The 27,105-nt window shown below is 44.9% G+C and overlaps 1 protein-coding gene across 3 annotated transcripts in view; it reads left to right on the top strand.

The window, feature by feature from the left end:
- Positions 1-528: 528 nt before the first annotated feature.
- LOC112560811 (transcription factor SOX-6-like) overlaps positions 529-27,105 on the top strand; it is a 245,536-nt gene continuing 218,959 nt past the window's right edge. For 2 of the 3 annotated variants that reach the window (XM_025232872.1, XM_025232871.1), the window contains exons 1-2: positions 530-801; positions 11,607-12,111. The gene's annotated coding sequence lies outside the window, so the exon portion shown is untranslated. Of the gene's footprint in view, positions 802-11,606; positions 12,112-27,105 lie in introns of all 3 variants that reach the window. The other variant, XM_025232876.1, reaches the window with a different exon arrangement.

Below are 27,105 nucleotides of genomic sequence, written 5' to 3'. Positions count from 1 at the left end.
TCGTGTCCGTGAACTTTTAATTGTGGATTGTTGAAATCTTTCAGAGAATTAAGAGATCGGAATAAATCAGGTCGAAATTTGAATAGCTCCTACTAGTTCATACGTTCTCAGATATGCACTCGCGCACACATAGACACACACTCACTCACGCAGGCGCACACGCTGGCCTCTCGAAGAAATCCGTGTAGTCTGCACCGCTTCTGGCTGTCCACACGAGGTACAGGCAAATATCTTTGATCAGCACGAGGGCTGTGTCAAGCCACACAATAGGTCCACCCGCCACCCGCCACCCGCCACCCGACACATGAATTGTATCAGAGAGCGGCCTGGAGATAGCGGCTTGATAAACCCCACTGTTGTTCCCTGCCCACTTTTCTCCGGGGTTTGATCAACCACCGCTGTTGGAATAGAATGGAAGGGTGGGCACCCATTTGTTTGGAGAACGAAATTGTGGTAGATGGGGGGCACCGAGATGGTGGTGGGGTGGGTGTGAGGCAATGTCTTTACTCGCGGGAGGGTGGTCGGAGCACTTTCTAATAAGAACAGGTAGTGGTGATGAAAGAATTAAGTGAAATGTCATATCTGGGGTGAGGTAGAATTGGTCATGTTGAAGGGGCGTGTAGAATGAGTGTGGATAGACTTGGGGAGGTGAAGGAACTTGGCAGAAAACAACCGCGTGCTGGGCCATGGGGACTGAACTCGCTTTACCTCAGGTTGTGCTGTGCAGGGAAAATATTCCTCCTCTTTGAAGTCTAGGCAGAGTGGAGGAGTAAAATACAGTTGTACACACTTACATCAGGGGTAAGTAATCGACTAAATGTTGGAAGTCTTGCTTTTCACTGCTTTCTCTTTGATGGTAGCTATCGTTCTACGCTCGTGCACCCTTCTGCCAGTCTGTCTTTCTTTAATCATCACATTGCAGCATCCTGAAACTTAGTCTGCCAGCCTCCGGTCGGTCGAACAGCAACATTAAAATTCAAAGAACAGCAAGCTTATATTGACCTTGAAACGATGATAAAAAATTCCTTGGAAAAGTAATAGAAACAATAAAACAGTTTTATTAAAAAAAACCCACGAAGGCCATGGCAGAATGTCAGGTAGATGTCGTTGTGCAAGTCACCAAGTCAGTCTAGGCCAGAAATATTACTTTCTATGTCATCCAGTGTTGAGTCCGTGCATCGCATTGACTTTGGTCACTTGCTCGGCGGTTCTTTTTGCGTCGAAGATGAACTCGCTAACGAGCGAAAGATTCTCAGACAATCGCTGAAATCTTGGATAAACCCGCAAGTCCGAGAACAAAAACTTTTTAAAAAAGTAAGAAAGAAGAGACCTTGGCAAGCATCAAGTGAGATCATCACTCGTCTTAATCGGCTTATCCTCGGATTATCCCCATCTATGCTACAGACCCACGATTTCAAGTTTGTGGGGTTCAGAGGATTCATTCAAAGCGGTTTGACTGTGGATTTGTGGAGCACTGAAGCCTGGAAGAGACGAGCATCTGATGTACAGTGAGTGACTGCGCAGTTGACCAGGATGTAATTGTTACAGATGCTGAACAATACATCTCTGGCCGTGTGTGGGAGGGAAGTGAATGAGGGAGTGAGAGAGAGAGAATAGGTTTGGACCTGCTTCCTGTGGATTTCGCCGGAAGAAGGGTCCAAGGACTTTTGTCCAACATTTGCCTTGTGATGATTTTTCGCACGGTACGAGGCTCTTAACTCCTTCAAGTGTCGACTGACTGTATTCAGAACCAGTAGACAAAGGACAGCAGACCATGACAAACTCTCCGAGTACAATGGGCGGGGGCGGGGTAAGGGTACAACAAAGTTTTGATTGTCAGTTCCATCATCTTCTGTGGTGTTGTAGTCGTTTTGTTTCTCGTGATCATAGTATAAATGACATATTCTTGTATAAATCTGAGGTAATTACAACATGATATGGTGGTATAAAGCTCGAGATGTGGCTGTATACTACTGTAAAGCAACTCCCACCCGTATAAACAACAAAATTACAGCTTGAAGCTGTTATTTTTAACTTTCTAAATACCGAAATAAAAAAAAAAACTGTTTGGTATTAAAAAGCAGTTCGAAAAGTAACACCTTGAAATGTGTATATTGTTCTTATTACTGAATAATCGCTTTTGACATAATTTTCCTCCTATAGCAGTATACTTTCCTCATCCCAAGTCTCGAGCGACTGTGACATTTTTACAAATTCTAGATTTTCAAGTTTGTGCAACTGTCCACACAATGATGATCACAGAGAAACCCGCTTCGAGTGTCAAATATATGTTTGCCTGCCTTTGTGGGCGCCCCTCTGTCATTCACTTAACGGCACCTTGTCTTCGGTCTCTATATAAATTTCGGATTCAAATTTCCTCCAGCAGGAGTGCACTTGATTCGGTTAGGCCCAATAATCTCCTTGAAAAGAAAAAAACTGTCCCGAGAGTAAAAAAATCTTGCCATGCCAGTTTAAGGCGTCCACAAATAACATATGAAAGAGCCTACCCTTTGTGATTCAGAAGCATATCTCACGGGAAAAACCAATCCCCTTTTTTTCCCCCTTTGTATCCGCTTTCGTTGGGCGAGGAGGGGAGGGGATCATTGTCCACGTCTTCACAAAGGGCCATGGCCCAGTAAACTGTGTTGTCGGTGGGCAAGGGGTGAGAGCCACCCCCGGCCTAATATCACGGACTGTTCCTCCACAATCGCTGCACCGCACAGGTGACTCTTGAGATATCAACGTTTGCACAACGGCTGGCCTTATAGTCGCGCGGTGTGCGTGCCGCTCGCCGCCTGACTTTGTCCGCCGCGACAGGAGAGGTGATGATGGAGAGGAAGGGAGGGGATGGGAGTAGGGGAAAGAAGAATCAGGACTAGTTCTTGTTTATGTAGTAAAAGGTATGCGACAAGCGACAAACTGAAGCGGCAAGCGGCGGCGGCGAAGCGGCAAGCGGCACGTGTCGTAGACTTAAAGAAAGGTTGCTCGATTAGCTTTTGCGATCGGAGCAACTGCGACTACTGCCCACGCAAGCCTCGAGGGTTCCGAGAGGTTTAAATCTCGCCCAGTCATCCAGGACTGTCGGCGATAGAAAGACAAGGAACACTGTGTCATCATGGGGCTAGGCAGGGCGGAGAGGGGACTGTCAGGTCTGCGAGCCACGCCCTCTTTGTTCTGCATTGTTCTCGCTTCCTTTTAAAACATCAAGTGCTGTGTAAACTGTAGGAGGACATCATTACTGTAGCGACAACCCGGGTGCAAAGTTTGACTTTTTTTTTTTTTTTTTGTGGTTCGTGCGGGGTACGTTACTCAACTGCACGGAGGTTGATTGGGTGGACTGACATGGCACTGGAAGCTTAAACTCTCGTCACATGTTGAACCGCGGTGCGGTTGCCCTTGATTCTATGGGGTTTGAGGTTGAAGGGGTGGGTGTGAGCTAGTGGATGAGTGTATAGGTTGTGGTTTTTTTTTAAGATTTTTTGCCACATTATTATTATAATGAATGTGATGTTTGCTGCAAGTAGCAAGCTAATTACAAACTGGTGCAACTGGGTCGACCTGTTAGGTTACTTTGTTTGCTACCTGTAAGGCTGTAGACGATAGTTTCTGCTTGAATGATTACATTTTAATAAAGGATTATGTTGAGGACAGGGTGATATGCTTCACGGGTGGTGGCTTCTCTTTTCCAACTCCCTTGACAGGCTCTATATTACTACTACAACCGCTTCTACAATCATGCCGTTCATCAATCCATCCGTTCATTCATATGTTCGTAGGTCCGTCCGTACTATACTTTACTCCTAGTTAGAATAGGGTATAAATTTCAATCCATCAGGGGCGGCCTTAGGCATGTGCAAACTGTTCACCTGCACAGGGACCGCCACCCCGATATATATTGTTCTTCTACCTAAGTAAACAGTCAGCCAGTCTGTGACGTCACATCCGTCTATAACAGTCCGATGTCGTCACAGTCAAGTCGCCCAACCGATTGTTTTACTTTACAATACTAGAAGTAAATTACTGAAAACGGTTATGAAATCGATTTTATTTTTTAATTTGAAATAGCGAGGAGCAGTTTACGATGAAAACAGAGACTGCAGATGTCAGAGTGTCGGAGAGTATAAAGTCAGTTTGGTTTGGTTTCCTGCAGCACATCTTACTCGCTTGGAATTCTTTTTTTCCATTGAAGAACCCGAGGTGACATCACTTCCTCATTCCAGCTGATAAAGATGAACTTTTATTTATGTCATCCATGATCTATATACCTGATTCAAACCAAATAGAGAAGACATTTGCACCCGATTGCAGCCACTGGGGAGGCTGTAGGCTCGTGGTGACCCCTTCGCCCGCCATTGTTAATAAAACCAAGAGGCGGTCCATTTTATTTTCATTACTGAAAAACGTGATAATACTACATACAGCTCACTGTTCCCACTCTAGCAATATTTGTAAACACAGCGGACTAATTAAAAACAAACAATTTTTTTCGGCCACATTGCCGTCAGCTGTGTCCCTACTTTCTCTTTGTGTCTGGCGGCCCTGTCCAGGTGAACAGCTTGCACTTACCAAGTCCGCCACTGATGGTTGAACTTTACACCCTATTCTAACTAGGAGTTAAATTTGCTCCACCTTCTCTTCTTCTTCTGGACACTGGTCGTCCACACTTTCTTTGGCAGCCATCTGCTCAACACGATCTCGTTTGACCCCCGTGCTTTCTAATGTTTATTGTTTTCTTGTATTTACAGTTTATCATTTCTTGGCTGCCTGCTGATTCACGTCTGTCAATCTGCTTCTTTTCTAGTTTAATAGCTGGATTATTGGAGAGAAAAATATTGTAAGAACAGTTTTGTCCTTCCAAATTTTTTTCGTCTTTCTGTTAATAAAAAAAGCATCATAATGCTTATTCGTGTTGTCTTTCTTCTGTTTTATCTGTCCATCTATCTGTCAGTCCATCTGTATGGCTTTTACCAAACACTTCCCCTCGTCAGTTATCTTCCCTGCTACCAAACCCACGTTTTTTCTTCGTTATCTTCTGCTCTGTGTGTCTCCCAGTGGAACCTTTTGTTACCTTCTGTAAAGTATGTACGACTGCCAGGTAAGTGCGCGGCGGCTACCTGAGTCTACAAACTGTTGACAGCCCGACCATGGTGTGTCCCCACCTTGTACTACACTTGGAGACACGGGTACCCGCGGGTACCTTAGACTCAAGTATCCTTCCGTGCTTTCCCACCCGGCACGAACACCCCAACCCCACTCTTCCCCCGACCACCACCTCACGGCAAAGTAAACAGTCGAGGAGAAGAGAATATAAATGGCCATCTCCTGTTATTACTTCATACTCAAGGTGCAGACAATGCCCATATCTTTTTGCTTTGTGTGCTCAAATCGGGTGGGCCCCTTGTCGCTGGAGTGGAGCGTGGGGTGGGAGGAAGCGGAGGGCAGGGGGAGAGCTGTGTGGGTTGCATGACGAACATCGTAAGTGTTAGGACTGCGTCTTGGCGATAATAGAAAACTTGTTACATCAACAAACTGGCAAGAATTTATGGACGAAATAATTTTTTTAAACAAATTTTTATTAGTTTTAGATGCATTTGTTACTTATGTAAAATACTTTCGCTACAAATGTTTGATTCTTGAGTGGGAGGAGTACCTCATGCACACCTTACATCTCTCCACTTAAATTTTTTTGTAGGTCGTTGTTAAAACGCGTGTCATGACGAGAGGAATTTTTTTTATCACATGACATGTCTGTATCGTAAAAAAAACAAAACAAAACAACAAAAACTAGGAGACTACGTGTATGTTGTGCGAGAGAAAAAAATCTCACTTCAAATATTCATTGTGTCGGGCGATGTGAGAAATAAAGTCGTTAGTTACATTTTCCTCACACTCAGGGAGACTGTACCCGTCATTATTCTACTTCCTATACCCGTTACCTGGTCGGAAACCTGTTGGTGGTGAATTTGATGTTTTCAATCAGGGAGCTGATTCCGTTGACGATGTGGGGTAAGGTGAATTTTGTTTCCTTCTTTACAATGTTAATGTTGACGAGTCGCTGATGTGTTTTGTTTCATCAGCTCTAATTTTTCCATTTTGATTATAAATAGTTGTCGATAACAGGTTTTGCTTCACAGTCATCAACAGTTTGCTTCAGGAGCAAAGAATTCAGACCAACCAGTAATATATTATGGGATATTTCTCTCTGTTTTTTTTTTTTTTATCTCGTAAGCCGTTGTGGTGGTTATTTACCAGTAACATCGCTGATAACGTTTTGACGGTGTCTTTGATGTCAGGAGGTGAGGTAAATTTACCTCTGGACTGAGGCACTGACTTAAGCAGGTAGCAACGGTGCTCAGGTGTGAAAGATGTTTAGTACTGTGATTGCACACCTTCAGTCCTTTCATTGGAACTCTGCGTGAGGTATTGCAGGTAATCTGCTCGATCCCATCTCTCTCTCTCTCCCTTCCTCGGTCAGCTCTTCCTCAGCAAATCTTCTCTTTCCTCTCTATGTGTGTTTTACACTCTCTTTATTCGTTCGTTCATTGTATTTGTGCCCGCACGCTTCTCTGTTTGTCTGTATATGTCCGTGTGTGTGTGTGTGTGTGATTATTAATCTCCCCCTCAGTGCACACGTGCAGACACACATACACAGCATCTACCTTTGTTCATTACTGATCCTGCAACAACTCACCTGAACATGCAGGATGGTGAGTCAGAAATAAAAGTTTTGAAAGTAGCAGCACGCCGCTGACCCTAGTTTAATGACCTTGTTAATGGACATCGCAGGCTCGGGGCCACTGGCACTCTCACACCTGCTCGAGCTCCATCATAATATTTGTCAGGTCTTTGAGCGCACAGGGTGTTCATAAAATTAACCTGTCGCAGCACTCGCTTCTGTAGGCAGAAAAATTAATAAGTTGCGTGCAATACTTGTAAATTCCTAAGATCCACCGAGCTCCTGAGGATGTAACGCGGAAGCCACAGTGAGCGACTGCTCACGATGTGATGATGAAAAGCGAGGGATGAAGGGTAGATGATGAGGGTCGGGTGGGGTGGGGTGGGTGAGTGTAGGAGTGGTGTGAGGTGATTGGCTGAATGGTGATGATGAGAGGTGAAGGAGTGCAGTGCGCTTGTACTCACACGCACGCACGTGCCCGCTGTCGCTCTCTACATACAATTAGTCTGACTAGTTTAAAACAAACAGCTGGTGAGAGAGAGGACTTACAATATGATGTTCATCAAACAATGTCGATCAGCCATCTGTCAAGGATACGTCACTTCCTGTCATGCGCAGGCCAGCGGTACCAGCTGCGAGATCGTGGTCTTGGGTATAACGCAGCCTGGGCATTGGTGTGAAACATATTTACACACATGTCACAAACAACATTATAGGTTCCGACAAAACATAATATGCATGGACATAAATATATTACTGACAATGCATTAAATATTTATATATTATCTACTACACAGATTCTGTTTACATACCACTAACAGATATATAATACTATAATGTCTAAATACAATGCTCGTACTATACTTGACTCACACAATACATACATACACTACATACAAATCATGCGATACGAAAGATATTTATGCATGAAATACCTATAAACATACAATGTAAATATAATACAATGCACACTGTGTCCTTCTCAAGCAAGCATCTCATTCGTGTGAAAGATTTCCTGTGTGTGAATGTGCGTGACCCGGAAACAATATTGGTGTTGAGTGTGGGGAGAATGGAGAGAAGTGGAGAGAAAGAGAAAAGGTAGAGATGGAGAGAGTGAGAAATAAACTGAGACAGACAGAGATAAGGAAAGGGATGAAGAGAGAAAGAGGGAAAGACTGTGAAATGGAAGAAGTCCAGCCAATGTTCAAATATACTTTTTATCTGACGTTGGTTTTTGTTTGTCATTGGTCATTTTCGCTTCCTTCCTTTCACTTTATTTTATTTCTAATTTTATTATCTTCGATTGATCCATAATATATATTACATGGAGATTCCTGACTTTCATATAAGATTTTCCTTATCGATAGCTTTTGTTTTTATGTCCCTCCAAAACAACGAGAGGTAGCCTCCTTTACAGCCCAGTGAGTGTAGAAATATTTATATAAGTATTTTACACAATCGACTTTCCCTGTGTGTTTTATAGATATGTTTTGAGTGGCTATCTTATGTCACCTGTATAGTTCTCCCCGCTATGTCTTCTGGCCTCAATGTCTCCCACATCACAGGCTACATTGTGGACAGGGAGGAGATAAATCAGTTGATTTCTTTGCTTTCACATTCTTGGATCCCTGTCCACTTCAAATGTTGCACAGAGAGGATTTCAAGACGATATACATACATGTAAACAAAAATGCACACCTGATACATGTACTTTAGAGGACTTCACTCTTTATTCCATCTTTTTTTTCTTTCTTTTCTTAGAGATTAAAAAAAAAAATTCTCTTTCTGTTTTTGCGCGCTTTTATTGGACAAGTAACATTCTTTGCTCGCGTTTGTCTTCTCCCGAGGATTCAGTTTGCTCTTTCCTTAACTCCTTCATTAAAAAGCCTTCGTTGGACTTGACTAAAATCTGCGTGTAGACTTTATAAGTCGTCGCTAACACAGACCTCCCGTCCTTTCTTTGAGCAGGCGGGTGGGTCTGTGTGCTTGTCCCGATAATTAGCATTGTCTAATGGTGTCCGCTTGTCACTTAGCACATTTCTGCCCACAGAGTGGGCGTCCTTTTAGGCCGGTGTCAGCAGCTGTGAGCACACTCGGGCTGCCGTAATGAGGCCGTACGGACCTACTTCGCACGACCATGCTTATTCCCCCTTGGCGAGGGGAGTGAACTCTCGTCTCTCGCAGGTCGTCGTCGCCTTTATCTGTTTGAAATGCAAGTTGTTCAGTTCCTGTGGTTGAGAAAGACCTGACTGACCGACAGACCAGACACTCGAGTAAGTTAAGTGAGGGACTCGTTCTGTAGAATATTTGAAGAAGGTGGTATCTACTTTGTTTATCATGGGTAGACTGTTATTTACCTTTGACTGAGACTAGAAGTAACTGAAAGCTACATGAAGAGAAGGAAGCAACTTTTATTAGCTGCGATAGTATATTAATATACTTAATTATAATGTAATCATCTCAAGCTTGTAATCATTGATCTACAACATGACATCAAAATTTTTCTGGGTTATTTTTTAATTTACAGCCACGTTGATGTCTTCTCTTAGTCACAAGATTAAATGTTTTAATTGGACGAAATCTGAACAAACAAAAAAAGACAACGCAAAAATAAAACAAACAAACATTCAGGCTCTCTCTCTCTCACAAACAAACACCAACACACACACAACCGCAATATTAGTCTGAGCATATTGAAACAAACAGGTGGCGAGAAGACGTACATCACAATATTCATCAAATAATGTTTGTGGAGGAGGAGGGCGATGGATCGATTCCAACATTTGTAGAAGGCGCAAAAAACTGTTGTGAACCACTGTGAGTAAGCTTAGCACAGAACATCAAACAGGAAATGACGTCAAGCACCTGACGCTGGTGTGTAGAATATGAAAAAAACTTTTCTTCATCTCCGTTTTCATCACAGACGCGCGATGATCAGCATCTTCATCATTAATAAAGGAGAAAGAGAGTGCACTACAGTGCTACATGTGTGTGTCGGCCACACTGGAGGACAACTCTCCAGTGATGCCCAGTGACCCCTGGCTGGAGGTGAACCCCGACATCCTTTGCAGCTCTCAGCCAATAGCACAACAAGACAGAGGCTTGACTCAGAATAAAGCAAAGCGAGGAAAAGACGAGCTCAGTGGAGCAGCCACGCACACATCTAGAAAGTTCGACAATAGCCTGGTAACAGGTGGGACGGGAGGGAGTGTAGAGGGGAGGTAACTGCAGTCATCTATTATTCAATCAGCTCGTATCAAAACAATTGTCGCGACAAAAATGTCATTGTAGTGTCAAGAAATGTGTAATGCCTATCCTGCAAGAAAAAAGTGGATTTGTACATTATAAAAAAAACCCACAAAAACCCTGACAACAACAGCGACAGCAAGAGTGCAGCAGACGGCGAAGTGTGGAGGCACGGCCATGACGCATGCACAGAAAAGCTGTTATTTGTCAGACACCTGAGCTGCAACTCGATCGGCTACTGATTCCATACCATCAATTGTCTCCCGTCTGTTTTTTTCCCCCCACTTTTTTTTTTATTTTTCCTTAGTGCTCTCCCTCGTCTCGCTGGCCGGGTATCGCTTACTGATTTGCAACATAAAAGGGGAGAGCACCGTGTTTTGCTGTTGGCCGTACAGCAAGGTATGACAACTACGTCTTCACACTCGACAGAACTGTTGTCCTCCACCCCACTCCTTCCTTCCATCCCGCCCTGAACTTTCCCCTGTGATTAGTCTGAGACTATGATACCACGATGTGATACCCCGCTCCCTACCCTGCATGTACCCGGGGGGTGGTGGTGTACCCGTGTTGGTGTTTATTTAAAAACCGCTTGTTCAAACGTCCTCGTTCTTTCAGGGAGGTAAGGGAGGTACGCGTTCTTTTGTTTTCTTTTCTCTGCCTCGGGACATGAAAATAAAAACAGCATGGCACTTACGTCGCTGTTAACCCTAACGATCTGAGCCGGGTAGCTCTTTTCCTGGGTAACAAAGACAGTTTACAGGTGCGTCAAGGAGAGCCATGCTTTTGTCACAGCTACCTGTGGAGGAGTGCAGCTGACGGAGGGAGACAGAGAGACATAAAGTTAACAACTTCAGTCTCACTGGCTGTGCAATGTGTTTTTTCATTGGGTTTTAAACTTCGCCTTGGGGAACAGCGCCGGGAGACAATAACTGACCTTTGCAGACCTTAAGACAGGTAGACGATCAGTCATTGTGTGAATAACTTAGTGATGAAGACTTCATCTACGATGCTAACTTTGTCGATTCAGGATAACCAATTAAATCAGCAGAATTCATAGAACTCAGCCTTCACCATCGCCATCGCATTCTCATTGGGACAGGACCATCACCATCAGCGTGTTTGTCGTTGGCGTCGTTGTGGTAGTTGTCGAGTGATGCACCTTACTGGACTTCTCGTGCATGGATAGCAGACTGTCTTTTGATAATCGTTCCAAGACACCGAGACAGATTTTACTGAGATGATGGGACCGAGAGATGAAAGTCGGCTACCCAGGTTGATCCAGGTATGCGTCTTTGGAATTCAAAGGGATTGATGAAGATGATGAAAGTTATTATGGTAACATCGATGACGACGACGACCATGATGATGATTGTCATCCTTGATGTCCTAACAGTTTCATTTGTTTAACAATGCTGATCTTTTGATGTACTTGGTTATTGTGACGAATGTCGTCCTCTAAGTGTTTGACATCTCTGTGTTCAGTTTCTAACTCTCTGATGCCAGTCTACATCTCTTTCTGACTTACTGATGCCTATGTGGGTTTCTTCTTTTGACTGTTGATGCCTGTATGTGTTCCTTTCTAACTTTCTGACTCCTGTATGTCCACTGCTTCTTTTGTGCCTGGTAGTCTCTTACTTTCTGCTGACGTTTGTCATTGAGATTGTTTTCCTCGTTTTCTCTCCAGACGCCTCGGCCAGAGACATCGCCTGACACCTCCAACAACTTTTTTGCTAAGAGCAGCCTTGTGAAGACAGATGGTGTCATCAACTTTGCCAAAGGAGTTTTTCATCAACGAAAACCTTCAGCCACGATCATCGGAAAGAGAACAGCATCCTCTACACATCGCCGGGAGATGATCTGTTGAAAGAAAGGGGGCGTGTAGTACAAGAGGACACAAGGACTGGCCAAGACCTACTGGCATCACACTGAAGTAGGTGCACTTGACCAAAAAAAAAAAAAAAAAAAGTGGCGTCCTCTGAGCTCAGGTGTAATTTTCACAAGACTTACAACAACCCAGACTGCTCTCCCCTTTGTCGTCTGGGGTGTCGTGTATCCTGTTTGTGGAACAACAATGACTCACATATCTGCTGCCTCGCGTCAGTGATCACAGCCGTACTTCAGGTAGATGGAGGAGGTGGATGCTTCAAACCCTCCAGTACTGACTCCAGCAGCACTTTGTCTCTCATCAGGTAACTTTACCCTGTTCCTTTTTGCACTGACAAATCTTTTTCTTCTTTTTCTTTATTTTTCTCCCTCCCACCCTCATCCTCCATCAAACCTTTAATTGCAGCGACGACTGCAGCAGGTACGACTCCCACCCCACCACGGCGGTTCCGAGGCCTGGCAGTTATAATTAGGATGTGAATACGAGACAGTGGACAGCTCCTGAATGTCTTTAAAAAAAACTTGGGAAGTTTTGTTGTCGCAAGTTCAAAGCCGCCAAAGTCTATGATTATCTTCTACCTTTTCCAGGCTGTGTTGTCGCTACATAACATGGGTGTGGCCACCACACCGAGGGCTGTAGGGATGGTCCGACGGGGAGGTTGAAGGTTCGCATGCGGCAGGTGAATGGACAAGATGGACACCCACAAACACACGCAAGCGCACGCAGTCAGGCTCGCATGCACGAACAAAAGTACGGTTGAAAGTCATCAACTCAGTCGGATATCAGTTTCAACATGTTCATTATCGTCCCCGGACAAATATTGTCGCCGGTTACGCCAGAGTGACGAGCTGTTATTACTCCACCGTTGCGGACGGTTGGCAGCGCATCTCGGACAAGTGACGAGTCCCGGTCTCGCACGGGTGGGAAGCGGGTGGCGAGTTGAAAGCAAAAAAAGAGAGAAGAAGGGGTGGAAGGACGGGGTGTGGAGGTGGTAGATTATTAATAGCCGGGCTTTTGGCGCCGCCTTGCCAACACATTTCGACGGGCGTCACAAGGCGAGATTCGGATCTCTTTGTCGAGTAAGCGTCCCATTGTGATTCGGCGGGGGCCAGTGATGTCGAAGGCTAATGTGAGTTGCATGAACAGTCATACGCTGGAGAGATTTACCCACCCACCCCTCCACACACACGTATCCCACCCCAGTCCACCCCTTGCCACCCTGCTGCTTGGTGTCTTCAAATATCTGCACTGGTTGCCCCCACCCCTTCGTGGAACGCTCTTCTCGAACCTGTTCAAATGACAGGCACCTTTGCGGTGGGGTTTCTTTTTTAGGCCCGGCTAAAAGCTTTTTTCTGCGCCTCCACCCGCAAATCGGTGCAAGACACGCCAAACAATGGGTACACCGTGCTCGCGTCCTTCTGTCCTACCACAGCTAATACCTACTGAGCCAACATGACCCTGACTTAGGACGGCGGATTCTGAATGCGAAGACACGAACAGTGCCTGGTTCGATACCCGTGTAACTCAGGGTAATTCCCTAGTTGACCCAGCTGTGGAATGGGTGCCTCTATGAGGAGGGAAAAAAAGCGTTGGGAAAGTAAAACAGGAAGGAAGGAGAGGAGCACCGCCGTCACAAAAGCTAACCCTGGTGGTAAGTAGGGTCAAACACCCACAAACTATAATGTCATCAGACTGTATTTATATATAGGTATCCATCATCGGACTATATTTGTTATATTCTGACAAACACCAGATCGGATTCCCACGTCAGCACGCGCCCTTGCAACTGCAGGGAGGATCTGTGGCTTCACACGGTGGCTGTAGCAGGTTCACAATTCACATGTCACACCCAACACATTTCCAGGGGTGGGTTTTGTAAAGCAGCCGCCATTGGAGCATTTATCAGCGTTCACCCCGCATTTTGTGTGCATTGTGCTGCAAGGGGAACAATACCCCGGGTAGAAGTGGTGGGAGAGTGGAGACTCGGGTGGGGAAGAGCGGGGTAGCCAGCTCGTTGCACAATTCAAGCGCCTGAAGAAATCTGTGGCGCGTGAAGACGGAATGTTCCGTCTCCTCTCTTGTTCTCTTTCACAGGCTTGTTGACGCACCTGGCCGGTGATGTGGAAAGAAGTTTTCGGCAGTTTTACGTAGGTGGCGCCCCGCGAGTGTGGAGAACGCAGACCTGCGCCTTTTGTTCGCAAACAGGCGACGATGACAATGCACTCCGACCTCTACCCAGTGGGCCTCGCGCCGTGACCTCCCGAGACAGGGTCACGAAAAGCTGGGCGTGGCGGCTTGCTTCGTGTTCTAGTCTTGCATCGTTTGGATTCTTGTAAGCTCTACGGTCTAGCTTCGACTGATTTTCGTGGGGTGGATAGCTGCCTACCCACACCAGCTCTCTGAAGCCATGTTCAGAAATCTCAAGCTGATATTTGGGAAGAATCAGAACATATTTCAACACAAACTCATGTCGGAATGATAGTAGGTATGGTTCTGGTAAAAGAGTTTACAAATGGAAGGCTTGGGTTTAAAATGTAGAACTCGATCAACTGAGCAGATCAACTGTAACGCACGAGCATTTAAACATCACGTGACGTGATTCAGCAGACTATTAGTCACGAGAGAGAGAGAGGTCCTCAAAGCGCGAGGCGTGGTTGTGTTCAGTTCCGTGTGCAGTCGACATTCTTTTCTGTTCAGACCTCATGCGGACCAGTTTTACACTATTTAAAATTTGTTTCACCGACTTTAGTGTTTGTAGACTTTAAAAATTAAAAAAAAAAAAAAAAATTGAAGTATGGGTGGCTCGGTAGCGCAGTGGTATAAACCCTCGCATGTCTTCACTGCAGTGAGGATCGGTCGGTCTTGGGTTCGGATTTCGTCTCGCACTTTGTTTTCTTTCAGCTCACCCAATAGCGCATCAACGCAGTTTTATCTTAAATTACATCGAAAAGACTTTTTTCTTTATTCTTCAGTCTGGAAGTTTAATTCAAATATTTTGGCAGATGTTTGGTTAAAATATTAAAATGGCGCATAAACGCTATTTTCTCTTAAATCCTTTTTTTGAAACTTTAGTCATAATTCTTTAGTTTGGAGATTTTGATGAATTAATTTTGTTTAATTATATTTAAAATTACAACGGTCAGGATAACATGAAGCAGGTGTCACTGCTCGGGTATTATTTACCCTGAGGTTTGACTTTCGCTGTCGGTACGAAATGGTCTTAAATTGGAGATTAATTAATGGTCATAGTGGGGTCGATTTCGACTGAATTCCACATCGCCCCAGCTATATTGACCTTAGACTTAGTAGCAATGACCAGTCGCCGTTCATTGTCGTCTCTTTACCAGCGCACATCAATCGATGATACTTCATTAATGACATTTTGCAGGTCCCGTTAAAAATAATACTTTACCAAATTTATTTATTTTCTTTTTTGCACTAATGTCGGGGTTGTTAGTGTTCACCAGAATGTCTTCTGATGAGAAAAGTGTAGTCGCCTTTATTCTCTCTTGTCATTTTTATTTCCAACTGTAGATGAAGTCAGGGTTGGACTACTCGCTTGTGGGCCGTTGGCTTTTCACATTTATTGCGTATCACGTGTCAGACACAAGTCCTCGAACTAAGCTGGCTTGACTTCACATACAAGCGACTACATCAGCAGGAAATGTGAGATGAAGAGAACGGTGTGAGGGGGGCAGAGGGAGGAGGACCTGACCTGCTCTGCTACCTGTTGGTCGGGCTCGTCAAGTCAGCCGTTCACCGCCGACTTTTTGAAGAAGGGAGGTGCAACCTGTGGTTTATTGTCGCCCTGGTGGGGCGAGTGGGCGGAGAGGTGTCCCTCGCAGTTTGTTGTTGTTTGTTTTTTCTTTTTGTTGTTTTAATTTCGTACACAAAAGCCGCGCTGTCAACAAAAGTAACTAGTGGAACTGCGACAGAAATATCCCTCCCCATCTCCCCACACCAACTAAAGAATCACCGCTATATACACTGATATTTTAGTTATGCTTCATGTATTAATCTCCACCCCACCCAGCCTACCCCTCCTCCCACGCGCAAACTTACGAACCGCCCCATTACAAAACGATGAATGTCAGCGTATATGTCTATAGATGGGTAGATATAAAACTGTACATGGATGAGATAAAAGTCTTTTGAAGTCCTGGGTATACAAATTCTTTGCAGCAAAATGCTCGTGCGATTCGGGTGGAAACGGGTGAAGTCATCGCTGGGCCCCTTATTCCTGAGGTAGGAACCCCTGTGGTGCACGGGTGCCTCTAGTGGGACGCCGGGTAGCTAACAAAACACAATAGACGAGGAATAGGTAAGGGGAGTGTCTCGGCAGATCAACATTTTCTTTTGAACCTTATTACTGAAGAAGACTTTTGGAGAAAAAAAAAATAGATAAGTCGGGTGGACTAAGGATCAAGTCCACGAGTGTTGCTGGGGTGCGGAAGCATTTGAATGAAGCTCGCATAAACGTCCAACTGTCAGGGAGCAGAGGTCGTGTGTCGTTAGTTTTGTTTAAAGAGTTCTTTCTGATGTTTGTTTATGATGTATTAATGAGTACGGGGGGTGAGGCGGTTGGGGTGATCAGCTAGTCCCAGTCTTTGTCCCACCTGGTGTCGTCACTAAGCAGCTCATCACATTTGTCAACGTTGACTTAGTCATCGTCCATGTAAATGTACCCCGGGTGCACCTGTCGTAGCAGCCAAGCATTTAAACAGACTGGCACACCTGTTGTGATACCTGCATACCCGCCAATCACTCGGCATGCTGAGCAGAGTGAACGAAGCGTTCGAACAGGTGTGAGCATACAATGTCAGATTTTCCGGCGTCATCGTCGAGTAGTTGGTGTTGTTGTTGTTGTTGTTGTTGTTGTTGTTGTTGTTTTGTTTTTTTTTTTTTTTTTTTTTCGTGTGCCTGTGTGAGTTTTCACACCTGGCCAGACACTACAGTGTTCCGGTGCCAACTCGTCATGTGTGGCGCTAGGGTTCACATTATCATAATTAGATACAAAATAAAGTGAATTAATACAATTTTTATCCATTACTAGCACAGCTATTCCAGGTGTTTATTCAGGCATTACCACAAAATGCTCTAAGAGTTTTTTTTAATTAAAAAGGCAAAGTGTTTTATTATGTCATTTGTCTGCTTTTTGTTCTCTTTGTCTGCGTCTATTATTTCTCTGTCCCTCCCCTCAACGAGTTTTAAAATTAATTTTCACATGCACTATACCTGTCTGCACTCGCATGCAGCACAGTAGTTGTTTAATTTATGACCGACGACTTTTTTAAAATTTTATTTTGTTTGATTTTAAAGTCAAACTGCGGGCAAATTATACACCTTTTCGGTACGATTCCATATTTCTGGGAAATTTTTGCAGCAAAATTGAGAAAGGGGGAAGGCTAAAAAAAAAAAAGTCCTGACATGATTGTACGAGAGACTGTAGACCTCATAAGGTCTGTACATGGAGGAATAAGAAAGAAGGAACAGGGAAAAAATTTCAAGGTCTGGTGAGCGGGTTGGTGGCATCCTAGTAGGGAAGGTGGAGAGAGAAACGGGAAGACGGGAAGGAAGCATCAATTGCCCTCGTGTGACAGGCTTTTACGAGATGCTTATCGCGATGTGTCTCGTGGTCTGACTCAAATGAAATTGTGTAGCTTGCTCTTGTGATTGGGAGACCACACGCAGGAAGACATCCCCAAGTAGCTCGTCCCCGCCACCCTCGTGCCTCACGGAGGTAGCAGTACCTCCAGCCTCCACTGGCCCCACACAACCTCCTGGAATCCCGAGCTGCCGCACATCTCACCACAAAGTTTGCTTGAAAGAATCCAAATGTCCTGACAACACACAGACTGTCAGGACCAGGAGTACTCCTGCCCGTGAGAATGTCTTTGGGGGGATCATGGTAGGATCACGAAAACCCTCGCTAGTCTTTCTCTCCTCCTCCCACCATCTCTCTCTCTCTGTGTAGAGCGGCGGCCATTAATTGTCGGATGTTTTGAAAGTCACGCGAGATTCGTGGTCCCCCCTAAAGCCGGGGCCTGCGGAACATTTTGCTTACATCACCAGCCCGGGCTGTGATCGGCCCATCTCCTCCCTGTGATAAAACAGCTGCTGAAACGTTTTGTTCATCTGTTCATCTCCAGGCGGCCTCAATGTGGTGCCATCTGTCGCTCTTTGTGCAAACAAGTGCAGCGATGTTGGCAACTGGGGTGGGGTAGGGTTGCGAGATGGGGGGGAGAGAGAGAAAACACATTTCAAAATAGTGAACAAAACATGGGAATTCTGTTAAATTCCTTGAAAGGAGGTACATCTCCTCACATCGAAGACACTTTTCATCAAGTTGTATACAAGGTGAGACATTTCCTCCAATCATAAACAAGATGGCGCGTTGACTCAAATCGTAGACAAGGTGGCTTGTATCCTCCAGTCACGGAGGGTGCTGTGGGAACTGATTTGAAAACATCACAAAAGAACAAGTCCTGAAAGCGAATCACGACGGGTGGATGTACACAAACAGGGTGCACATGGTGGAAAACATAAAACATTCCTTGCAGAAAGTGAAGCTATGAGCACGCAAGCACACACACAAACACACATTGATAATATCACACTGCAAAACAGCTAAACGAGATTAAATTTGTTTCTTATTTCTTCTTCTCATTTTTTTTTCTTTAGCATTTTTGAGCTTGCGTACAGCGTGCTACGGGACCATAGTATGGTTTGTGAGGTCCTAAGTCGACTGCTAAGGGTGAAACCAGTGAGTTTACACTCATTTTCAAGACTTCCCATACACATTTCTGACATCTCACCGAAATTGTGGTCTTAACGTCCAGTCCGAGATACGACCTCACAGGAAACAAACTCCTGGTGTTCAAGAATCCACCGGGGTGCGGTGGGGACACAGCACATTGCCAACTGGGTGGCTGGTGCGAAACAGTTACAATGACAGTTATTTGAATGCCATGAGCTAGACATAATGTGAGCAATGCCTCCGATCTCAGCAAACCAGCCTCCAGGTACATTCATATCTCCAAACTTTCAAAATCTGCCGAATATTGATAGACACTGCAGTTACCAATGATTCGCAAACATTCTTTCAAGTGAAAATACACAAACACTCTCTCTGTTAACAAATCGAAATAATCATTACAGAGTATACCTCTCCCTGTGTCTGTGCATGTAACTCATCTCTCCTCTTTCTCCATCCCCCCTTTCTCCCTTTCTAATTTTTCTCTGGCATCAGCATTCCTCCGCTGACACTTCCTTCCTTCAGCGGGGAGAGGATGAGCGGCGCTCACTGCACCGACACAGATAAGTGAGACTATCTGAGGCAACGGTAATCAGCTGATCATCGCGACACGCCAACAGTTTTAATTACCGGCCGCCTTCCACATGGCAGGTCAGAGGCTAATGATCAACACTTTATAAATATCTTCAAAATAACTACAGGACTTCAGAACGCATTACCTTCTGTGTTTCTTTTATGTTGAGGTCCTACGGATAACAAATGTTGTGAATGCAGTAACGGTCTCAGTGGCGACAACACAGGACAGACTGAATAAATTTTCATGAAGGAATTACTTATAATTTGACATATCTGATCCTGTATTTTTTGGTGGGTGCAGACGATAAGTAGAGAAGATATGTTAAGATGGACTGGTATGCGACACACAAACAAGTATTTGTTTGTCCTCGCCCTAATTGTGTGTTTTCACTCTGTGACCGCGAGATATAAAGGTCGTTGTGTTAATTTGACACTAATCACAGATTTCGCAAAGATAAGTATGACTGATAAAAAGTAAGGAGGAAAATATACAACGATGACCACGAAAAATTGTGATCATAATACGAGGAGGCATGTAGAGAGGAGAGGAGGTTAGGGAGGTAAACATAATGTCAGACACACAATCACTTCTGTACATACATGCAGTTCCCTCGCTCACTAGCACACTATCTTTTTCTCTCTCTCACACACACATGCACGCATACACACAAACACACACTATCTCACCGCTTTCTATCAAATATCAGCACACACCTTCACTCGGGTACAGACCTGTAGACGTACAGACAGAAATGGCAAACACACATACACACACTAGCATTAATGTTACCAAGAAGAAATATTCCTTCTGCAATCCAAATATGTCTTCCTTGATCAAGAGTTTCTTGTCCATCCCTCCCTCCCAAACTCACCCATCCCCCTCCCTCCACAGTCAGGAGCCGTCACGCGCATGGTAATGCAATAGTGCTTGTCTCCTGCAGTCCGCCAACAGCCAACTTTATGTGGCGAAAAGTCACAATAATTGACCCTCCATCTTTACCACGCACTTATATCAAAGTCTAGTCACCCCCTACACCATCACCACCACCACTACACCACCACCACCCCGCCAACACCCCTGCTCTCTAACCCTACCCCGTGTCGAACCACGTTTCCCATAAAGGGACAGGGGTAGGCACTGCTTGTTCTCCTACCTTTATACTCCGTGATATGGTCAAAGTGCTAACAAGTTTATTAGCTAATTAGCGCCGTGTTTCTATCGCAAGCTACAATTTACATCCGCTCGCCGCCGTTACCGCCATAGTGCCCCCCTACCCCCCGATAGCTGGCGTTTGAAGAGGTGGTTATCTCCCTTACCTTGGGGCGCGAACTGCGAGGGGGGATGGGGATACAGGAGCTGCAGGGAGGGTGGAGGCAGTTAACACGAGAGAAGCAGGCTCGTTATTAAGAAGATAAAAGAGTCAGAGGCGGGTCTGTTGCAGCAGTAATATCGTTGTTTTCCTTAAAATCCAGATTGCGATGGCCATCAGAGAGGGTTTGGCGGCGAGAGGGCCTGAGAGCGATGAGTAGCGGGTGGGTGAGGGTGGACGGATGAATGAAGGGAGGTGGTCGCAAAGGAAGGGCGAGGGGAGGCGGGGCGGGAGGAGTTTCAAGAAGTGACAGAGGATGGTCGGGGTGCACACCATTGCACTGTACAACGCTGCTGTTTGTTGATTTTAACTGATATAAGCTAGCCGGGTGGTTTGTCAGCTTTCCTGCACAGACACGGGTGCTCTGATTTCCTTGGGTGGCTAGAGGGGAGAGGGGGAAGCGGTTGCATCATTTTTACGCAACAGCAAACATCAGAAAGAGGTAGGAACAAATTTAAATTTGTGTTGATAAAACTGGCAGACTGAAAGGTTCTGTTTCTGAAAGAGGGTAGATAAGAAAAAAATATCCTTTCTCAGAAGGGAAAACTTTAAAACGCAGTTAGTAAACAAACAAGCGCACGCACAGACACACACGCAGGCACTCACACATAACTGTAAACACACTGCAGAAAAATATTTATTGATGTGAGGTAAGATAAATTATTACAGAGAGAGAGAGAGAAGGAGAGAGTGGTGATTGTAGACCAGCCCTAAAAATAATCTGGTGAGACACTCTCTTGTTATTACAATGAGAATACAGGTAGTCCTCGACTTACGACGGGGATCCGTTCTTAACTCGGCGTCGTAAACCGAATTTCGACGTAAGTCGGATCATATGTTCATACAGTACTGTACCATAATAACAGCACAGTACTGCAAACACTTAGCCTATCCAAACACCTATCCTAACACAGTACCCTACATAATTATCAATAAACATGAGTACAGTAAAATATTGTGCAGTACACTACGCTTTGTTATCACTAGCTGTCGCTTTCATTGGAGCAGATCCTGTCACGTGTTCAAGGATGCGATCTTTATCCTTGATAATCGTAGCGACAGTCGAACGACTAAGTCCTAATGACCTGCTAATTTCTGCTGCTGTTTCCCCCTTCTCAGATTGCCTTATGATATCCACTTTCACCTCCATGGTGATGGCCTTCCTTTTCTATGATGCACTGACCTCGTAAGTCGGAATGAGCGTCGTAACCACGAAACGACGTAACTCGAGACCGTCGTAACCCGAGGACTACCTGTAGTTTTAAGTTCCTGGGTTCGGAGCTCGTCTTGGCGTGCACGTATTTATCTCTGGAAGCGTCATCTGTTTTCGGGGATGATGGATGGAAACTTTTTTCGGGTAATTCTATTCATTCCCTCGATAAAATATCCCACTTCCCTCCATGGTGAGAAATACGGATGGGTAGGTGATCGGGTGGGCTCTTCCCTATCAATAAATCAGCCATTCAGCCAGCCAACCAGCAAGATAAACGGTAATAGTACAAATTGAAACAATATTCACAGAAAGTATGTTTGTGTAAAATTAAGTATTATTAAGCTGACAGTAATGCGTGTCATAATGAGGCATGTTCAGAATACTAAATGATCTGAAAGATAATTTTTCTCCATATATATAGATAGATGATAATATTCCCGCAATTCTCAGATATTTTTCTCTTAAAAAATAATGAGTCTGCAACATTAGTTTTACACACACACACCAGAAAGAAATCTCACAGAAAATTCATAACTGTAAAAGTTTATTGGGTGGTTTGAAGCAACTGCCAATTACCTCCACTTAGAGTTCAAAAGACAGCATTGCATGTTGGAAGTGTGTTTGCCGCTCGTCAACAAACTGCATTTTTTTCTAAAGACTAACACTTTAATAACTTTGTATAATATCGTAACAGCTAATTAACATCCTCCTAAGCTGGTGAGAAATAAACAGGCCTGCAGACCGGAGAGAAGGCTTATTGCACTTCCTATGAACACATTCCTACTTCGGTTGCCTTCCTCCCAAATCTCACACTTCCCCCTCCACTATTAGCCAGGTCCTACCCTCACCACCTGTCTGGAACTCAGGTGTACATCCCTACAAGGCCTGCTTCCACCCGGCTTCCACAGGGCTTCCACAGCTCCTGTCTGAGATAAGATTTCCCACAGCACTTGTCGAGGGACAACACCGATGCACGATTAGGTGACAATAAAAATCAGGACGAACAATGGATTGCCAGAGATTGTGCATCCGATGCCTACATTGGAGTAGGTGTCGAGCGGAAGGTGGGTTCACGACATCGACTGTCGAAATCCGGATTGGAGGATTTGTTAAATTTGTGTATTGTTGGTCGCATCCTGTGTTGACACAATGCATCCAAGGAAATGTCGTATTTTATGAAGTTATATAAAAATGAAATTATTTATAACGGAATTCCTGTACTCCGAGTTGTGAACTCTCACATCCGCACACACGCATGCCTGAGCGCACACACACAGACAGACAGACAGACAGACAGGTCAGCACTCTCCTAGGGACAAGAGCGGTCATTACACAGACGGACAAATCAGATGTCTTTTAATTTGTATCGTGCACTATTAGTTCCCTTGTCCAGCAGACATGTGCTGCATCTCTTCGGAAACATTCCGCTGCTGTCCATCGCTCGCGACACTGCCCAGCAACCCTTCGTACAAAGAGTACACCCGACTTTCCGCCCACCCCTGACCCAACTTTCTTCCCCGTGACGGGTGTCTACTCTTTGAACAAACCAACCTTTTACAGGTGAATGGAAGAAAGGCAATGAACAGTGCGATGGATGATGCTGAACTCTTTCATCCCAAAAAAGTGCAGCAACACCCGAAAGAATACGGGTGGATTAAAATAATCTGTCCTAACTTCTCTAACGACCCGACTTGAGTGCCATCTCTTTCCTCCGCTCCACATCACCCTCCCCCACTTTCCCCTTTAACTCCATCCTCGATCTCCGCTGCAGTCAGGAAAAGCACGGGGGCATCGTCAAACATCTTAAACTGTCAGCCCGCGGTCTAAGGTGGAGAGTTAGACGACACATTCCTGCCATAATGGGCTGCGGACGTCGCGCGCGGCTTTTGTCAACAAAGGCGTGTGTGTCGGCAGCTTTAGACAAAGTCCCGGCGCGTAGATAAGGCGATCATCCCTGGCCGGCAAATTCCTTTTGTGTGTGCGCTGCCCACCCCTGTCGACCGCAGATAGCACGAGTGGCGCGCGAGCTCCCCTCATCCGCCGGCCATTGTTGATGCATTCCCACAATGTCGCCACCGGCAGGTAAGAGCGCAGCATCCCTGGCCGGCCGCGGGAGCAGTTTGGGTTCAAATGTTTTGGGGTGATGAGGATAAGGATGGGGTGTGTGTGTGTGAGGGGGAGTTGGCGTCGGCAGGAGGGGGCTTGAACTGATGGTGATGAAGGAAACAAGGTTTTGCAGGGTCCACGATGGCTGGCGCTGGTCCTGTGAAGAACCCTTCTTCTTCAGGTGTTTTCTGGACAACCGGACTCAATGTGTATTCAATGAAAACGACCAATTTTATTAATCTTAGTGGACAATAATACTCTGGAAGTGTTCTTAGATACAAAAATAAACAAAACAAGTGCTAGTCAGTCGTGAAGACGCCAGTCCACAGAAGCTTCCGAGGTGTCCGGTGAACTGTTTGTCTTTCATGATTATCTTTAGCTGACTGCTTAGCAATTAGCTGTCGGCTTTAGTGTAATCAACTCAACCAGCGCCAGGTGCCATCAGAGACAATGCATTTACACTTTTCTCCTTGTTCAGTAGTGTTTAGATTAACCCGCGGACACTAGTTTTATAAATAAAATAATTATCCCATTTGTACAGCGCCTTGTCCAGCATCAGCCAGACTCAAGGCAGTTTACATGTAGGCATGAAAACACATCATATTAATTTATTTATATAAATTTTCAGATTATTCAGTACATCTCTAGTGCTTTAGGCCTTATTTTTTAAAAGGAGGTATTAATGTCGCCAAACCTTTGACTAAAATTGACAATGTTTTGTGTGATGGTCACGGGAAGCCAGTGGTTTAGAGGAAGCAACAGGCACATTGCAACTTTCGATCAACACGATATCCAAACTTCTTTCCAATTATATTTGCCGATAAAAATTCGGAGATTTAATAATAATAATAATAATAATAATAATAATAATCATAATAATAAAAATGCAAAATTTGTCTAGCCTAGCGCATACTCACACACACATAAGAGTCACGCTATTAGCGCTTAAGAATAAGAACGAGACATGAACAGCATACAGAAGAACAAGCAAACAATGTATTTAACGACGGTAGAATATAAACAGAACTGATGACAAATAAAGACAAATATAAAAACGTACAGAGAATCCAAGTGACAAGGACAGATTTGACGCTTTTAGAGAAAATTCTCGGAGCCATGCATGCACGCGCGCGCGCACACACACACACACACACGACAAGCTGGTCACTCATTGATAATACAAGGTTGTGATCAGGACTCAAATACATCAATAACAATGTAACATCTATTAGCTGCTGCAGTTTTCATAGCGGTCTATATTGTACAGATGTCGTTGCACGGTGTCTACATTACGTTGACTCAAACAGTGTCATCTCAAATAGGTCAGAGGTCATGGAGTGACGAATGTTACTCGTGACAGCACTAAGACGACGAGACTAAAACATTGATGTTGTCTGCTGATTTTTCATGACTGTTTCGTGACTGTAAACTCGACTAGAAAATCGACCAGAGGTGTGCGACCTTTTTAGTCAAAAAACAAACAGGATGGGTCTGGCATCACTCTGTGGTGGAATGAGAGAATCGCTGCCAGACATGAAAGAAAAATTCCTACACCCTTGCAGGCAACACCGACCAAATGAAGAAGCAGCAGTTGTGACTGGACACACCAGAATGGCTCGTTAACGTGGAATGAAAAGAAGTGTTGAAATTCAGGGTGCCTTGCATGCCGACATCCGGGTGTTGTGAAAAGCTCCTCTCGAAAAATAAATAAATAAAAAAAATTCGATCCAGCCGCCAGCGCTCGCACCTCTCACCAGGCGGGTGACACGACTCCTGAACTCGCCGCCAGCGCGGACAGCTGACGAGGGTGATGGAGAAGCAAGGATGGAGAAGCAGGGTTGCAGCAGCAGGAGCTGGCGAGGTGACCGCTCGCCGACACTGCGTGCTGGACACGACACCATGGAATTATGGGACACTGCAGGCAGTCCGCAGCCCTCTTACACACTCACTCATTTCTAACATTCAGGAATCGACAACGAACATTTCAAAAAAATACAAAAACCCAATTTTCATCTTGCTTTGAAGGGAAAAATAAAAACATGTTAGATGTCTAAAGACTATGGTGAATACCGACTAATTACAAGTCCAGAGGTTGCCTCCCTTGTGACGTGATGATGGTGTTGGCTCCAGATGATGGGGAGATCACTGCTGTTAGAGGACCACATCTGAGCACGCAACTCTCTCTCTCACTCTCTCCCACACACACACACAGAGCAACAGAGAGATTCTTGACATGCTTCTGTTTACTGGCTGCTCACAGTGCTTCCTTAGGAATATGACAATGTCAGGGGGAAGACGATGCATTGTCGGGTAGATAAAAAGGGGTGGAAGCTGGATGCCGCGGCTAGAATGTGACGCCTATTAAACCCATTAGTCCACCCGTTTTGCCTGTCTTACCGGAAACTTCTTCGTGTGTCTCAGTAGATAACAATCATGAACAAGTCAAACAAAAACTTTCCAACGACCTTTAGCCCCATGACATCATGAGCATTATTTAGCTGTTACAAGTGCTGGGTTGCTGATCATCGCCAGGACTTTCATCTTACACTCATCAGTTATATATATATTTTTCATATTTTATTATTTGTTTGCCTTTGTCAGTGTGGTGGCTAGTAAGGCCAGCCTCAATGGACCGGTAGCCGAGATGTAAGTACGTAACTTTTCGTTCAACGGAAATAATGTTTTATGATAATAGATATTGAAAACAGCGGGTTGTCTAACCTCTAGGTTTCGATCAATGTTAAGGGGTGGATGGTGTGGAATTAGTGTTTTATGCCGAGCCAGCAGCCAGGACTATAAATAGATGCCACATGCAAGAAAGAAAACGTTAGGAAGCGCAACCATTGCACATCAGAAGACAGACAGTAATACTTGTCTCTATTTCTGCTTGCAGTAGCGATTACAGACATAACCGAGTGACATTTTTTTCTAACTAAAATTTCTTCCCAAATCTTAAACATCAGTATTCTCTGTCTTCAACCGGAAGCTCATGCTAATTAGGCTTGTACACATGTTAAAAGTTAGGGGTAGGAGGGGAGGATACTAGCGAGAGCAGCGACATTTGCTCCAGAAGAAGAGAAATTGGTTTTTACGCCGAGCTAGCAAATAAGGCTATAGCACTGCAAAGCAGCCAGCCCTGTAAACAGATGTCACATGCAGAGAAAGAAAAGAATGCCCGAGACGAGATCTGAGTCCAGGACAGCCAACCCTCACTGTGTTGTGACAAGCGCTACCCGCTGCGCCAGCCGGCAGCCCATCCGCACCAGCAGGAGCTGAGAC

The sequence above is a fragment of the Pomacea canaliculata genome, linkage group LG3, assembly GCF_003073045.1.
Source record: "Pomacea canaliculata isolate SZHN2017 linkage group LG3, ASM307304v1, whole genome shotgun sequence".
Lineage (NCBI taxonomy): Eukaryota > Metazoa > Mollusca > Gastropoda > Architaenioglossa > Ampullariidae > Pomacea > Pomacea canaliculata.
The sequence above is the reverse complement of the archived record's forward strand: the minus strand, read 5'-3'. Positions and strand labels throughout refer to the sequence as shown.